The sequence below is a fragment of the Stegostoma tigrinum genome, chromosome 34 (assembly GCF_030684315.1).
Source record: "Stegostoma tigrinum isolate sSteTig4 chromosome 34, sSteTig4.hap1, whole genome shotgun sequence".
Classification (NCBI taxonomy): Eukaryota; Metazoa; Chordata; class Chondrichthyes; order Orectolobiformes; family Stegostomatidae; genus Stegostoma; species Stegostoma tigrinum.
In genome coordinates, this window is record NC_081387.1 from 27,806,915 (window position 1) to 27,822,586 (window position 15,672).

General features: G+C 49.2%; 1 protein-coding gene across 1 annotated transcript in view; it reads right to left on the reverse strand.

Moving 5' to 3' along the window:
- gpank1 (G patch domain and ankyrin repeats 1) overlaps nucleotides 1–15,672 on the reverse strand; it is a 261,542-nt gene that overhangs the window by 174,577 nt on the left and 71,293 nt on the right. The gene's annotated exons all lie outside the window — the stretch shown is intronic.

Here is a 15,672-nt window from a genome sequence, read left to right on the forward strand (position 1 = left end):
TCAGGGTGTGAGAGAGAGAGGGGATTAATGTTGATCAGTCAGGTTGTGAGATAGAGGGGATTAATGTGGATCATTCAGGCTGTGAGATGGAGGGGTTTAATGTGGATCAGTCAGGGTGTGAGAGGGAGAGGGGATTAATGTGGATCAGTCAGGGTGTGAGAGGGAGAGAGGGGATTAATGTGGATCAGTCAGGGTGTGAGAGAGGGGGGATTAATGTGGATCAGTCAGGGTGTGAGAGAGAGACAGGGGATTAATCTGGATCAGTCAGGGTGTGAGAGAGAGGGGATTAATGTGGATCAGTCTGGGTGTGAGAGACAGAGGGGATTAATGTGGATCAGTCAGGGTGTGAGAGAGAGAGACGGGAGCAATTGGATCAGTCAGGGTGTGAGAGAGAGAGAGGGGATTAATGTGGATCAGTCAGGGTGTGTGAGAGAGAGAGGGAATTAATGTGTATCAATCAGGGTGTGAGAGAGAGGGGATAAATGTGGATCAGTCAGGGTGTGAGAGAGATGGGATTAATGTGGATCAGTCAGGGTGTGAGAGTGAGGATTAATGTGGATCAGTCAGGGTGTGAGAGATCGAGGGGTTCAATGTGGATCAGTCAGGGTGTGAGAGAGAGGGGATTAATGTCGATCAGTCAGGGTGTGGGAGAGAGAGAGCGGATTAATGTGGATCAGTCAGGTTGTGAGAGATCGAGGGGTTCAATGTGGATCAGTCAGGGTGTGAGAGAGAGAGGAGATTACTTTAGATCAGTCAGGGTGTCAGTGGGAGAGGGGATTAATGTGGATCAGTCAGGGTGTGAGAGAGAGAGGGGATTAATGTGGATCACTTAGGTTGTGTGTGTGAGAGAGGGGATAAATGTGGATCAGTCAGGGTGTGAGATAGAGGGGATTAATTTGAATCAATCAGGGTGTAAGAGAGAGAGGGGATTAAATTGGATCAGTCAGGGTGTGACAGGGAGAGAGGGGATTAATGTCGATCAGTCAGGGTGTGAGAGAGAGAGAGGGGATTAATGTCGATCAGTCAGGGTGTGAGAGAGAGGGGGGATTAATGTGGATCAGTCAGAGTGTGAGATGGAGGGGATTAATGTGGATCAGTCATGGTGTGTCAAATGGACGGTATTAATGTGGATTCGTCAGGGTGTGAGGGAGAGGATTAATGTGGAACAGTCAGGGTGTGAGATGGAGGGGATTAATGTGGATCAGTCAGGCTGTGAGAGAGAGTGGGGCTTCATATGGATCAGTCAGAGTGTGAGATAGAGGGGATTAATGTGGATCAATCATGGTGTGTCAAATGGACGTAACTAATGCGGATCAGTCAGTGTGTGTGTGAGAGAGGGGATAAATGTCTATGACTCAGGGTGTGAGAGAGAGAGGGGATCAATGTGGATCAGTGAGGGTGGGAGAGAGAGACGGTGGGGATTAATGTGGATCAGTCAGGGTGTGAGAGAGAGGGGATTAATCTGGATCAATCAGGGTGTGAGAGAGAGGGGATTAATGTGGATTAGTCAGGGTGAGAGAGGGAGAGAGGGGATTAATGTGGATCAGTCAGCGTGTGAGAGATCGAGGCGTTCAAGGTGGATCACTCAGGGTGTGAGAGGGAGAGGGGATTAATGTGGATCAGTCAGGGTGTGAGAGGGAGAGAGGGGATTAATGTGGATCAGTCAGGGTGTGAGAGAGAGAGGGGGGATTAATGTGGATCATTCAGGGTGTGAGAGAGAGAGAGGGGATTAATCTGGATCAGTCAGGGTGTGAGAGAGAGGGGATTAATGTGGATCAGTCTGGGTGTGAGAGACAGAGGGGATTAATGTGGATCAGTCAGGGTGTGAGAGAGAGAGAGACGGGACCAATGTGGATCAGTCAGGGTGTGAGAGAGAGAGAGGGGATTAATGTGGATCAGTCAGGGTGTGTGAGAGAGAGAGGGGATTAATGTGTATCAATCAGGGGGTGAGAGAGAAGGGATTAATGTGGTTCAGCCAGGGTGTGAGAGCGAGAGATAGGATTAATGTGGATCAGTCAGGGTTTGGGAGAGAGAGAGCGGATTATTGTGGATCAGTCAGGGTGTGAGAGATCGAGGGGTTCAATGTGGATCAGTCAGGGTGTGAGAGAGAGAGGGGATTACTTTAGATCAGTCAGGGTGTCAGAGGGAGAGGGGATTAATGTGGATCAGTCAGGGTGTGAGAGAGAGAGGGGATTAATGTGGATCACTTAGGTTGTGTGAGAGAGAGAGGGGATTAATGTGGATCCGTCAGGGTGTGAGAGAGAGAGTGGATTAATGTGGATCAGTGAGGGTGTGTGTGAGAGAGAGAGAGGGGATTAATGTGGATAACTCAGGGTGTGTGATAGAGAGATGGGATTAATGTGGATCAGTCAGTGTGTGAGAGAGAGAGGGGATTAATGTGGATCAGTCAGGGTGTGAGAGAGAGAGGGGATTAATGTTGATCAGTCAGGCCGTGAGAGAGAGGGGATTAATGTGGATCAGTCAGGGTGTGAGAGTGACAGGGTATTAATGTGGATCAGTCAATGTGTGAGAGAGAGGATTAATGTGGATCAGTCAGGGTGTGAGAGAGACAGGGTATTAATGTGGATCAGTCAGGGTGTGAGAGAGAGGATTAATGTGGATCAGTCATGGTGTGTCAAATGGACGGGATTAATGCGGATCAGTCAGGGTGTGTGAGAGAGAGGGGATTGATGTGGATCAGTCAGGGTGTGAGAGATCGAGGGGATCAATGTTGGTCAGTCAGGGTGTGAGTGAGAGAGAGGGGATTAATGTGGATCAGTCAGGGTGTGAGATAGAGCGTGGATTAATGTGTATCAGTCAGGGTGTGAGAGAGAGGGGGGATTAATGTGGATCAGTCAGGGTGTGAGATCGAGGGGATCAATGTGGATCAGTCAGGGTGTGAGAGAGAGAGGTGATTAATGTGGATCAGTCAGGGTGTGAGAGAGAGGATTAATGTGGATCAGTCAGGGTGTGAGATCGAGGGGATCAATGTGGATCAGTCAGGGTGTGAGAGAGAGGGGATCAATGTGGATCAGTCAGGGTGTGAGAGAGAGAGGGGATTAATGTGGGTCAGTCAGGGTGTGAGGGAGAGAGGGGATTACTGTGGATCAGTCAGGGTGTGAGAGAGAGAGGGGATTAATGTGGATCACTCAGGGTGTGAGAGCGAGGGGATTAATGTGGATCAGTCAGGGTGTGAGAGAGACCGGATTAATGTGCATCAGTCAGGGTATGGGAGAGAGAGAGAGGGGATTAATGTGGATCAGTCGGGGACGGAGAGAGAGAGCGAGTGGGAATTAATGTGGATCAGTCGGGGTGTGTGAGAGAGAGAGGGGATTAATGTGGATCAGTCAGGGTATGGGAGAGAGCGAGAGGGGATTAATGTGGATCAGTCAGGGTGTGAGAGAGATAGGGGATTAATGTGGATCAGTCAGGGTGTGAGAGAGATAGGGGAATAATATGGATCAATCAGGGTGGGGGAGGGAGAGTGGGGATTAATGTGAATCAGTCAGGATGTGTGAGAGAGAGAGAGAGAGAGAGGATCAATGTGGATCAGTCAGGGTGTGAGAGAGAGAGAGGGGATTAATGTGAATCAGTCAGGTGTGAGAGATAGAGGGGATTAATGTGGATCAGTCAGGGTGTGAGAGAGGGGATTAAAGTGGATCAGTCAGTGTGTGAGAGATAGACGGGATTAATGTGGATCAGTCAGGGTGTGAGAGAGCGGGGATTAATGTGTATCAGTCAGGGTGTGAGATAGAGGAGATTAATGTGGATCAGTCAGGTTGTGAGAGAGAGAGGAGATTAATGTGGATCAGTCAGGGTGTGAGATAGAGCGTGGATTAATGTGTATCAGTCAGGGTGTGAGAGAGAGGGGGGATTAATGTGGATCAGTCAGGGTGTGAGATCGAGGGGATCAATGTGGATCAGTCAGGGTGTGAGAGAGAGAGGGGTTTAATGTGGGTCAGTCAGGGTGTGTGGGAGAGAGGGGATTACTGTGGATCAGTCAGGGTGTGAGAGAGAGAGGGGATTAATGTGGATCACTCAGGGTGTGAGAGCGAGGGGATTAATGTGGATCAGTCAGGGTGTGAGAGAGACCGGATTAATGTGCATCAGTCAGGGTATGGGAGAGAGAGAGAGGGGATTAATGTGGATCAGTCAGGGTGTGAGAGAGAGAGAGGGGATTAATGTGAATCAGTCAGGTGTGAGAGATAGAGGGGATTAATGTGGATCAGTCAGGGTGTGAGAGAGGGGATTAAAGTGGATCAGTCAGTGTGTGAGAGATAGACGGGATTAATGTGGATCAGTCAGGGTGTGAGAGAGCGGGGATTAATGTGGATCAGTCTGGGTGTGAGAGAAAGAGGGGATTAATGTGGATCAGTCAGGGTGTGAGAGAGAGAGACGGGACCAATTGGATCAGTCAGGGTGTGAGAGAGAGAGAGGGGATTAATGTGGATCAGTCAGGGTGTGTGAGAGAGAGAGGGAATTAATGTTTATCAATCAGGGTGTGAGAGAGAGGGGATAAATGTGGATCAGTCAGGGTGTGAGAGAGATGGGATTAATGTGGATCAGTCAGGGTGTGAGAGTGAGGATTAATGTGGATCAAGTCAGGGTGTGAGAGATCGAGGGGTTCAATGTGGATCAGTCAGGGTGTGAGAGAGAGGGGATTAATGTCGATCAGTCAGGGTGTGGGAGAGAGAGAGCGGATTAATGTGGATCAGTCAGGTTGTGAGAGATCGAGGGGTTCAATGTGGATCAGTCAGGGTGTGAGAGAGAGAGGAGATTACTTTAGATCAGTCAGGGTGTCAGTGGGAAAGGGGATTAATGTGGATCAGTCAGGGTGTGAGAGAGAGAGGGGATTAATGTGGATCACTTAGGTTGTGTGAGAGAGAGAGGGGATTAATGTGGATCCGTCAGGGTGTGAGAGAGAGAGTGGATTAATGTGGATCAGTGAGGGTGTTAGAGACAGAGGGGATTATTGTGGATCAGTCAGGGTGTGAGAGAGGGGATTAATGTGGATCAGTCAGGGTGTGAGAGAGAGAGAGGGGATTAATGTGGATCAGCCAGGGTGTGAGAGAGATAGGGGATTAATGTTGATCAGTCAGGGGCTGAGAAATAGAGGGGATTAATGTGGATCAGTCAGGGTGTGTGTGAGAGTGGGGATAAATGTTGATGACTCAGGGAGTGAGAGATAGAGGGGATTAATGTGGATCAGTCAGGGTGTGCGAGATGAAGAGGATTAATGTGGAGCAGTCAGAGTGTGAGAGAGAGCGGATTAATGTGGATCACTCAGAATGTGTGTGAGAGAGTGGATAAATGTGGATCAGTCAGGGTGTGAGATAGAGGGGATTAATTTGAATCAATCAGGGTGTAAGAGAGAGAGGGGATTAAATTGGATCAGTCAGGGTGTGACAGGGAGAGAGGGGATTAATGTCGATCAGTCAGGGTGTGAGAGAGAGAGAGGGGATTAATGTCGATCAGTCAGGGTGTGAGAGAGAGGGGGGATTAATGTGGATCAGTCAGAGTGTGAGATGGAGGGGATTAATGTGGATCAGTCATGGTGTGTCAAATGGACGGTATTAATGTGGATTCGTCAGGGTGTGAGGGAGAGGATTAATGTGGAACAGTCAGGGTGTGAGAGTGACAGGGTATTAATGTGGATCAGTCAATGTGTGAGAGAGAGGATTAATGTGGATCAGTCAGGGTGTGAGAGAGAGAGGGGATTAATGTTGATCAGTCAGGCCGTGAGAGAGAGGGGATTAATGTGGATCAGTCAGGGTGTGAGAGTGACAGGGTATTAATGTGGATCAGTCAATGTGTGAGAGAGAGGATTAATGTGGATCAGTCAGGGTGTGAGAGAGACAGGGTATTAATGTGGATCAGTCAGGGTGTGAGAGAGAGGATTAATGTGGATCAGTCATGGTGTGTCAAATGGACGGGATTAATGCGGATCAGTCAGGGTGTGTGAGAGAGAGGGGATTGATGTGGATCAGTCAGGGTGTGAGAGATCGAGGGGATCAATGTTGGTCAGTCAGGGTGTGAGTGAGAGAGAGGGGATTAATGTGGATCAGTCAGGGTGTGAGATAGAGCGTGGATTAATGTGTATCAGTCAGGGTGTGAGAGAGAGGGGGGATTAATGTGGATCAGTCAGGGTGTGAGATCGAGGGGATCAATGTGGATCAGTCAGGGTGTGAGAGAGAGAGGTGATTAATGTGGATCAGTCAGGGTGTGAGAGAGAGGATTAATGTGGATCAGTCAGGGTGTGAGAGAGACAGGGTATTAATGTGGATCAGTCAGGGTGTGAGATCGAGGGGATCAATGTGGATCAGTCAGGGTGTGAGAGAGAGAGGGGATTAATGTGGGTCAGTCAGGGTGTGAGGGAGAGAGGGGATTACTGTGGATCAGTCAGGGTGTGAGAGAGAGAGGGGATTAATGTGGATCACTCAGGGTGTGAGAGCGAGGGGATTAATGTGGATCAGTCAGGGTGTGAGAGAGACCGGATTAATGTGCATCAGTCAGGGTATGGGAGAGAGAGAGAGGGGATTAATGTGGATCAGTCGGGGACGGAGAGAGAGAGCGAGTGGGAATTAATGTGGATCAGTCGGGGTGTGTGAGAGAGAGAGGGGATTAATGTGGATCAGTCAGGGTATGGGAGAGAGCGAGAGGGGATTAATGTGGATCAGTCAGGGTGTGAGAGAGATAGGGGATTAATGTGGATCAGTCAGGGTGTGAGAGAGATAGGGGAATAATATGGATCAATCAGGGTGGGGGAGGGAGAGTGGGGATTAATGTGAATCAGTCAGGATGTGTGAGAGAGAGAGAGAGAGAGAGGATCAATGTGGATCAGTCAGGGTGTGAGAGAGAGAGAGGGGATTAATGTGAATCAGTCAGGTGTGAGAGATAGAGGGGATTAATGTGGATCAGTCAGGGTGTGAGAGAGGGGATTAAAGTGGATCAGTCAGTGTGTGAGAGATAGACGGGATTAATGTGGATCAGTCAGGGTGTGAGAGAGCGGGGATTAATGTGTATCAGTCAGGGTGTGAGATAGAGGAGATTAATGTGGATCAGTCAGGTTGTGAGAGAGAGAGGAGATTAATGTGGATCAGTCAGGGTGTGAGATAGAGCGTGGATTAATGTGTATCAGTCAGGGTGTGAGAGAGAGGGGGGATTAATGTGGATCAGTCAGGGTGTGAGATCGAGGGGATCAATGTGGATCAGTCAGGGTGTGAGAGAGAGAGGGGTTTAATGTGGGTCAGTCAGGGTGTGTGGGAGAGAGGGGATTACTGTGGATCAGTCAGGGTGTGAGAGAGAGAGGGGATTAATGTGGATCACTCAGGGTGTGAGAGCGAGGGGATTAATGTGGATCAGTCAGGGTGTGAGAGAGACCGGATTAATGTGCATCAGTCAGGGTATGGGAGAGAGAGAGAGGGGATTAATGTGGATCAGTCAGGGTGTGAGAGAGAGAGAGGGGATTAATGTGAATCAGTCAGGTGTGAGAGATAGAGGGGATTAATGTGGATCAGTCAGGGTGTGAGAGAGGGGATTAAAGTGGATCAGTCAGTGTGTGAGAGATAGACGGGATTAATGTGGATCAGTCAGGGTGTGAGAGAGCGGGGATTAATGTGGATCAGTCTGGGTGTGAGAGACAGAGGGGATTAATGTGGATCAGTCAGGGTGTGAGAGAGAGAGACGGGACCAATTGGATCAGTCAGGGTGTGAGAGAGAGAGAGGGGATTAATGTGGATCAGTCAGGGTGTGTGAGAGAGAGAGGGAATTAATGTTTATCAATCAGGGTGTGAGAGAGAGGGGATAAATGTGGATCAGTCAGGGTGTGAGAGAGATGGGATTAATGTGGATCAGTCAGGGTGTGAGAGTGAGGATTAATGTGGATCAAGTCAGGGTGTGAGAGATCGAGGGGTTCAATGTGGATCAGTCAGGGTGTGAGAGAGAGGGGATTAATGTCGATCAGTCAGGGTGTGGGAGAGAGAGAGCGGATTAATGTGGATCAGTCAGGTTGTGAGAGATCGAGGGGTTCAATGTGGATCAGTCAGGGTGTGAGAGAGAGAGGAGATTACTTTAGATCAGTCAGGGTGTCAGTGGGAAAGGGGATTAATGTGGATCAGTCAGGGTGTGAGAGAGAGAGGGGATTAATGTGGATCACTTAGGTTGTGTGAGAGAGAGAGGGGATTAATGTGGATCCGTCAGGGTGTGAGAGAGAGAGTGGATTAATGTGGATCAGTGAGGGTGTTAGAGACAGAGGGGATTATTGTGGATCAGTCAGGGTGTGAGAGAGGGGATTAATGTGGATCAGTCAGGGTGTGAGAGAGAGAGAGGGGATTAATGTGGATCAGCCAGGGTGTGAGAGAGATAGGGGATTAATGTTGATCAGTCAGGGGCTGAGAAATAGAGGGGATTAATGTGGATCAGTCAGGGTGTGTGTGAGAGTGGGGATAAATGTTGATGACTCAGGGTGTGAGAGATAGAGGGGATTAATGTGGATCAGTCAGGGTGTGCGAGATGAAGAGGATTAATGTGGAGCAGTCAGAGTGTGAGAGAGAGCGGATTAATGTGGATCACTCAGAATGTGTGTGAGAGAGGGGATAAATGTGGATCAGTCAGGGTGTGAGATAGAGGGGATTAATTTGAATCAATCCGGGTGTAAGAGAGAGAGGGGATTAAATTGGATCAGTCAGGGTGTGACAGGGAGAGAGGGGATTAATGTCGATCAGTCAGGGTGTGAGAGAGAGAGAGGGGATTAATGTCGATCAGTCAGGGTGTGAGAGAGAGGGGGGATTAATGTGGATCAGTCAGAGTGTGAGATGGAGGGGATTAATGTGGATCAGTCATGGTGTGTCAAATGGACGGTATTAATGTGGATTCGTCAGGGTGTGAGGGAGAGGATTAATGTGGAACAGTCAGGGTGTGAGATGGAGGGGATTAATGTGGATCAGTCAGGCTGTGAGAGAGAGTGGGGCTTAATATGGATCAGTCAGAGTGTGAGATAGAGGGGATTAATGTGGATCAATCATGGTGTGTCAAATGGACGGAACTAATGCGGATCAGTCAGTGTGTGTGTGAGAGAGGGGATAAATGTCTATGACTCAGGGTGTGAGAGAGAGAGGGGATCAATGTGGATCAGTGAGGGTGGGAGAGAGAGACGGTGGGGATTAATGTGGATCAGTCAGGGTGTGAGAGAGAGGGGATTAATCTGGATCAATCAGGGTGTGAGAGAGAGGGGATTAATGTGGATTAGTCAGGGTGAGAGAGGGAGAGAGGGGATTAATGTGGATCAGTCAGCGTGTGAGAGATCGAGGCGTTCAAGGTGGATCACTCAGGGTGTGAGAGGGAGAGGGGATTTATGTGGATCAGTCAGGGTGTGAGAGGGAGAGAGGGGATTAATGTGGATCAGTCAGGGTGTGAGAGAGAGAGGGGGGATTAATGTGGATCATTCAGGGTGTGAGAGAGAGAGGGGATTAATCTGGATCAGTCAGGGTGTGAGAGAGAGGGGATTAATGTGGATCAGTCTGGGTGTGAGAGACAGAGGGGATTAATGTGGATCAGTCAGGGTGTGAGAGAGAGAGAGACGGGACCAATGTGGATCAGTCAGGGTGTGAGAGAGAGAGAGGGGATTAATGTGGATCAGTCAGGGTGTGTGAGAGAGAGAGGGGATTAATGTGTATCAATCAGGGGGTGAGAGAGAAGGGATTAATGTGGATCAGCCAGGGTGTGAGAGAGAGAGATAGGATTAATGTGGATCAGTCAGGGTTTGGGAGAGAGAGAGCGGATTATTGTGGATCAGTCAGGGTGTGAGAGATCGAGGGGTTCAATGTGGATCAGTCAGGGTGTGAGAGAGAGAGGGGATTACTTTAGATCAGTCAGGGTGTCAGAGGGAGAGGGGATTAATGTGGATCAGTCAGGGTGTGAGAGAGAGAGGGGATTAATGTGGATCACTTAGGTTGTGTGAGAGAGAGAGGGGATTAATGTGGATCCGTCAGGGTGTGAGAGAGAGAGTGGATTAATGTGGATCAGTGAGGGTGTGTGTGAGAGAGAGAGAGGGGATTAATGTGGATAACTCAGGGTGTGTGATAGAGAGATGGGATTAATGTGGATCAGTCAGTGTGTGAGAGAGAGAGGGGATTAATGTGGATCAGTCAGGGTGTGAGAGAGAGAGGGGATTAATGTTGATCAGTCAGGCCGTGAGAGAGAGGGGATTAATGTGGATCAGTCAGGGTGTGAGAGTGACAGGGTATTAATGTGGATCAGTCAATGTGTGAGAGAGAGGATTAATGTGGATCAGTCAGGGTGTGAGAGAGACAGGGTATTAATGTGGATCAGTCAGGGTGTGAGAGAGAGGATTAATGTGGATCAGTCATGGTGTGTCAAATGGACGGGATTAATGCGGATCAGTCAGGGTGTGTGAGAGAGAGGGGATTGATGTGGATCAGTCAGGGTGTGAGAGATCGAGGGGATCAATGTTGGTCAGTCAGGGTGTGAGTGAGAGAGAGGGGATTAATGTGGATCAGTCAGGGTGTGAGATAGAGCGTGGATTAATGTGTATCAGTCAGGGTGTGAGAGAGAGGGGGGATTAATGTGGATCAGTCAGGGTGTGAGATCGAGGGGATCAATGTGGATCAGTCAGGGTGTGAGAGAGAGAGGTGATTAATGTGGATCAGTCAGGGTGTGAGAGAGAGGATTAATGTGGATCAGTCAGGGTGTGAGAGAGACAGGGTATTAATGTGGATCAGTCAGGGTGTGAGATCGAGGGGATCAATGTGGATCAGTCAGGGTGTGAGAGAGAGAGGGGATTAATGTGGGTCAGTCAGGGTGTGAGGGAGAGAGGGGATTACTGTGGATCAGTCAGGGTGTGAGAGAGAGAGGGGATTAATGTGGATCACTCAGGGTGTGAGAGCGAGGGGATTAATGTGGATCAGTCAGGGTGTGAGAGAGACCGGATTAATGTGCATCAGTCAGGGTATGGGAGAGAGAGAGAGGGGATTAATGTGGATCAGTCGGGGACGGAGAGAGAGAGCGAGTGGGAATTAATGTGGATCAGTCGGGGTGTGTGAGAGAGAGAGGGGATTAATGTGGATCAGTCAGGGTATGGGAGAGAGCGAGAGGGGATTAATGTGGATCAGTCAGGGTGTGAGAGAGATAGGGGATTAATGTGGATCAGTCAGGGTGTGAGAGAGATAGGGGAATAATATGGATCAATCAGGGTGGGGGAGGGAGAGTGGGGATTAATGTGAATCAGTCAGGATGTGTGAGAGAGAGAGAGAGAGAGAGGATCAATGTGGATCAGTCAGGGTGTGAGAGAGAGAGAGGGGATTAATGTGAATCAGTCAGGTGTGAGAGATAGAGGGGATTAATGTGGATCAGTCAGGGTGTGAGAGAGGGGATTAAAGTGGATCAGTCAGTGTGTGAGAGATAGACGGGATTAATGTGGATCAGTCAGGGTGTGAGAGAGCGGGGATTAATGTGTATCAGTCAGGGTGTGAGATAGAGGAGATTAATGTGGATCAGTCAGGTTGTGAGAGAGAGAGGAGATTAATGTGGATCAGTCAGGGTGTGAGATAGAGCGTGGATTAATGTGTATCAGTCAGGGTGTGAGAGAGAGGGGGGATTAATGTGGATCAGTCAGGGTGTGAGAGAGGGGATTAATGTGGATCAGTCAGGGTGTGAGAGAGAGAGAGGGGATTAATGTGGATCAGCCAGGGTGTGAGAGAGATAGGGGATTAATGTTGATCAGTCAGGGGCTGAGAAATAGAGGGGATTAATGTGGATCAGTCAGGGTGTGTGTGAGAGTGGGGATAAATGTTGATGACTCAGGGTGTGAGAGATAGAGGGGATTAATGTGGATCAGTCTGGGTGTGAGAGATAGAGGGGATTAATGTGGATCAGTCAGGGTGTGAGAGAGAGAGAGACGGGACCAATGTGGATCAGTCAGGGTGTGAGAGAGAGAGAGGGGATTAATGTGGATCAGTCAGGGTGTGTGAGAGAGAGAGGGGATTAATGTGTATCAATCAGGGGGTGAGAGAGAAGGGATTAATGTGGATCAGCCAGGGTGTGAGAGAGAGAGATAGGATTAATGTGGATCAGTCAGGGTTTGGGAGAGAGAGAGCGGATTATTGTGGATCAGTCAGGGTGTGAGAGATCGAGGGGTTCAATGTGGATCAGTCAGGGTGTGAGAGAGAGAGGGGATTACTTTAGATCAGTCAGGGTGTCAGAGGGAGAGGGGATTAATGTGGATCAGTCAGGGTGTGAGAGAGAGTGGGGATTAATGTGGATCACTTAGGTTGTGTGAGAGAGAGAGGGGATTAATGTGGATCCGTCAGGGTGTGAGAGAGAGAGTGGATTAATGTGGATCAGTGAGGGTGTGTGTGAGAGAGAGAGAGGGGATTAATGTGGATAACTCAGGGTGTGTGATAGAGAGATGGGATTAATGTGGATCAGTCAGTGTGTGAGAGAGAGAGGGGATTAATGTGGATCAGTCAGGGTGTGAGAGAGAGAGGGGATTAATGTTGATCAGTCAGGCCGTGAGAGAGAGGGGATTAATGTGGATCAGTCAGGGTGTGAGAGTGACAGGGTATTAATGTGGATCAGTCAATGTGTGAGAGAGAGGATTAATGTGGATCAGTCAGGGTGTGAGAGAGACAGGGTATTAATGTGGATCAGTCAGGGTGTGAGAGAGAGGATTAATGTGGATCAGTCATGGTGTGTCAAATGGACGGGATTAATGCGGATCAGTCAGGGTGTGTGAGAGAGAGGGGATTGATGTGGATCAGTCAGGGTGTGAGAGATCGAGGGGATCAATGTTGGTCAGTCAGGGTGTGAGTGAGAGAGAGGGGATTAATGTGGATCAGTCAGGGTGTGAGATAGAGCGTGGATTAATGTGTATCAGTCAGGGTGTGAGAGAGAGGGGGGATTAATGTGGATCAGTCAGGGTGTGAGATCGAGGGGATCAATGTGGATCAGTCAGGGTGTGAGAGAGAGAGGTGATTAATGTGGATCAGTCAGGGTGTGAGAGAGAGGATTAATGTGGATCAGTCAGGGTGTGAGATCGAGGGGATCAATGTGGATCAGTCAGGGTGTGAGAGAGAGGGGATTAATGTGGGTCAGTCAGGGTGTGAGGGAGAGAGGGGATTACTGTGGATCAGTCAGGGTGTGAGAGAGAGAGGGGATTAATGTGGATCACTCAGGGTGTGAGAGCGAGGGGATTAATGTGGATCAGTCAGGGTGTGAGAGAGACCGGATTAATGTGCATCAGTCAGGGTATGGGAGAGAGAGAGAGGGGATTAATGTGGATCAGTCGGGGACGGAGAGAGAGAGCGAGTGGGAATTAATGTGGATCAGTCGGGGTGTGTGAGAGAGAGAGGGGATTAATGTGGATCAGTCAGGGTATGGGAGAGAGCGAGAGGGGATTAATGTGGATCAGTCAGGGTGTGAGAGAGATAGGGGATTAATGTGGATCAGTCAGGGTGTGAGAGAGATAGGGGAATAATATGGATCAATCAGAGTGGGGGAGGGAGAGTGGGGATTAATGTGAATCAGTCAGGATGTGTGAGAGAGAGAGAGAGAGAGAGGATCAATGTGGATCAGTCAGGGTGTGAGAGAGAGAGAGGGGATTAATGTGAATCAGTCAGGTGTGAGAGATAGAGGGGATTAATGTGGATCAGTCAGGGTGTGAGAGAGGGGATTAAAGTGGATCAGTCAGTGTGTGAGAGATAGACGGGATTAATGTGGATCAGTCAGGGTGTGAGAGAGCGGGGATTAATGTGTATCAGTCAGGGTGTGAGATAGAGGAGATTAATGTGGATCAGTCAGGTTGTGAGAGAGAGAGGGGATTAATGTGGATCAGTCAGGGTGTGAGATAGAGCGTGGATTAATGTGTATCAGTCAGGGTGTGAGAGAGAGGGGGGATTAATGTGGATCAGTCAGGGTGTGAGATCGAGGGGATCAATGTGGATCAGTCAGGGTGTGAGAGAGAGAGGGGTTTAATGTGGGTCAGTCAGGGTGTGTGGGAGAGAGGGGATTACTGTGGATCAGTCAGGGTGTGAGAGAGAGAGGGGATTAATGTGGATCACTCAGGGTGTGAGAGCGAGGGGATTAATGTGGATCAGTCAGGGTGTGAGAGAGACCGGATTAATGTGCATCAGTCAGGGTATGGGAGAGAGAGAGAGGGGATTAATGTGGATCAGTCAGGGTGTGAGAGAGAGAGAGGGGATTAATGTGAATCAGTCAGGTGTGAGAGATAGAGGGGATTAATGTGGATCAGTCAGGGTGTGAGAGAGGGGATTAAAGTGGATCAGTCAGGGTGTGAGAGAGGGGATTAAAGTGGATCAGTCAGTGTGTGAGAGATAGACGGGATTAATGTGGATCAGTCAGGGTGTGAGAGAGCGGGGATTAATGTGTATCAGTCAGGGTGTGAGATAGAGGAGATTAATGTGGATCAGTCAGGTTGTGAGAGAGAGAGGGGATTAATGTGGATCAGTCAGGGTGTGAGAGAGAGAGGGAATTGGGGTCGATCATTCAGGATGTGTGAGAGAGATAGAGTGTATCAATTTGGATCAGTCAGGGTGTGAGAGAGAGAGAGAGGTGATTACTGTTGATCAGTCAGGGTGGGAGAGAGAGAGAGAGAGCGGGGATTACTGTGGATCAGTCAGCGTGTGAGAGAGAGAGGGGATTACTGTGGATCAGTCAGAGTGTGAGAGAGAGGGGATTAATGTGGATCAGTCAGGGTGGGAGGGAGAGAGAGAGCGGGGATTAATGTGGATCAGTCAGCGTGTGAGAGAGAGGGGATTAATCTGGATCAGTCAGGGTGTGAGAGAGAGGGGATTAATGTGGATCAGTCAGGGTGGGAGAGAGAGAGAGCAGGGATTAATGTGGATCAGTCAGGGTGTGAGAGAGAGAGGGGATTACTGTGGATCAGTCAGAGTGTGAGAGAGAGGAGATAAAGTGGATCAGTCAGGGTGTGAGAGAGAGAGAGGCGATTAATGTGGATCAGTCAGGGTGGGAGAGAGAGTGGGGATTAATCTGGATCAGTCAGGGTGTGTCAGATGGAGGCGATTAATGTGGATCAGTCAGGGTGTGTGAGATAGAGTGGATTAATCTGGATCAGTCAGGGTGTGAGAGAGAGAGGATTCATGTGGATCAGTCAAGGTGGGGAGAGAGAGAGGGGTTTAATGTGGATCAGTCAGGGTGTGTCAGATGGAGGGGATTAATGTGGATCAGTCAGGGTGTGTGAGATAGAGAGGGGATTAGTTTGGATCAGTCAGGGTTTGGACCAGGGGATTATTCTGAATCAGTCCGAATAAGTGTGTGCCGTCTTATTACTGTGCTGTGGCAATGATGGGTTATTTTCAGACCAGGACTTTGATTCTGCAGATTGGCTATTCGATAGATTTCGGAGAGAATTTGAGTCACGGAGTCAGCAGCTGCAGTGAAATGGGTTTCCTTGTCTCAAGCATGTGACAGGGAATGGGGTTTTTGGCTGAGCTTGTTGTGGATGGACTTCATAATGAAGTTCGCTGTGTTTGGCCTCGTGAGGGAAGAGGCAAGTATGAAGCTGATTCCTTCGATTGGGAAGGGGCTCCAGGAACGTGGGGACGAGCTGGATCTTGGAGACAGCATGGCAAATACACGACTCTGATGCGCTGGATTGGTGACAGTGTGAGCTGGGAA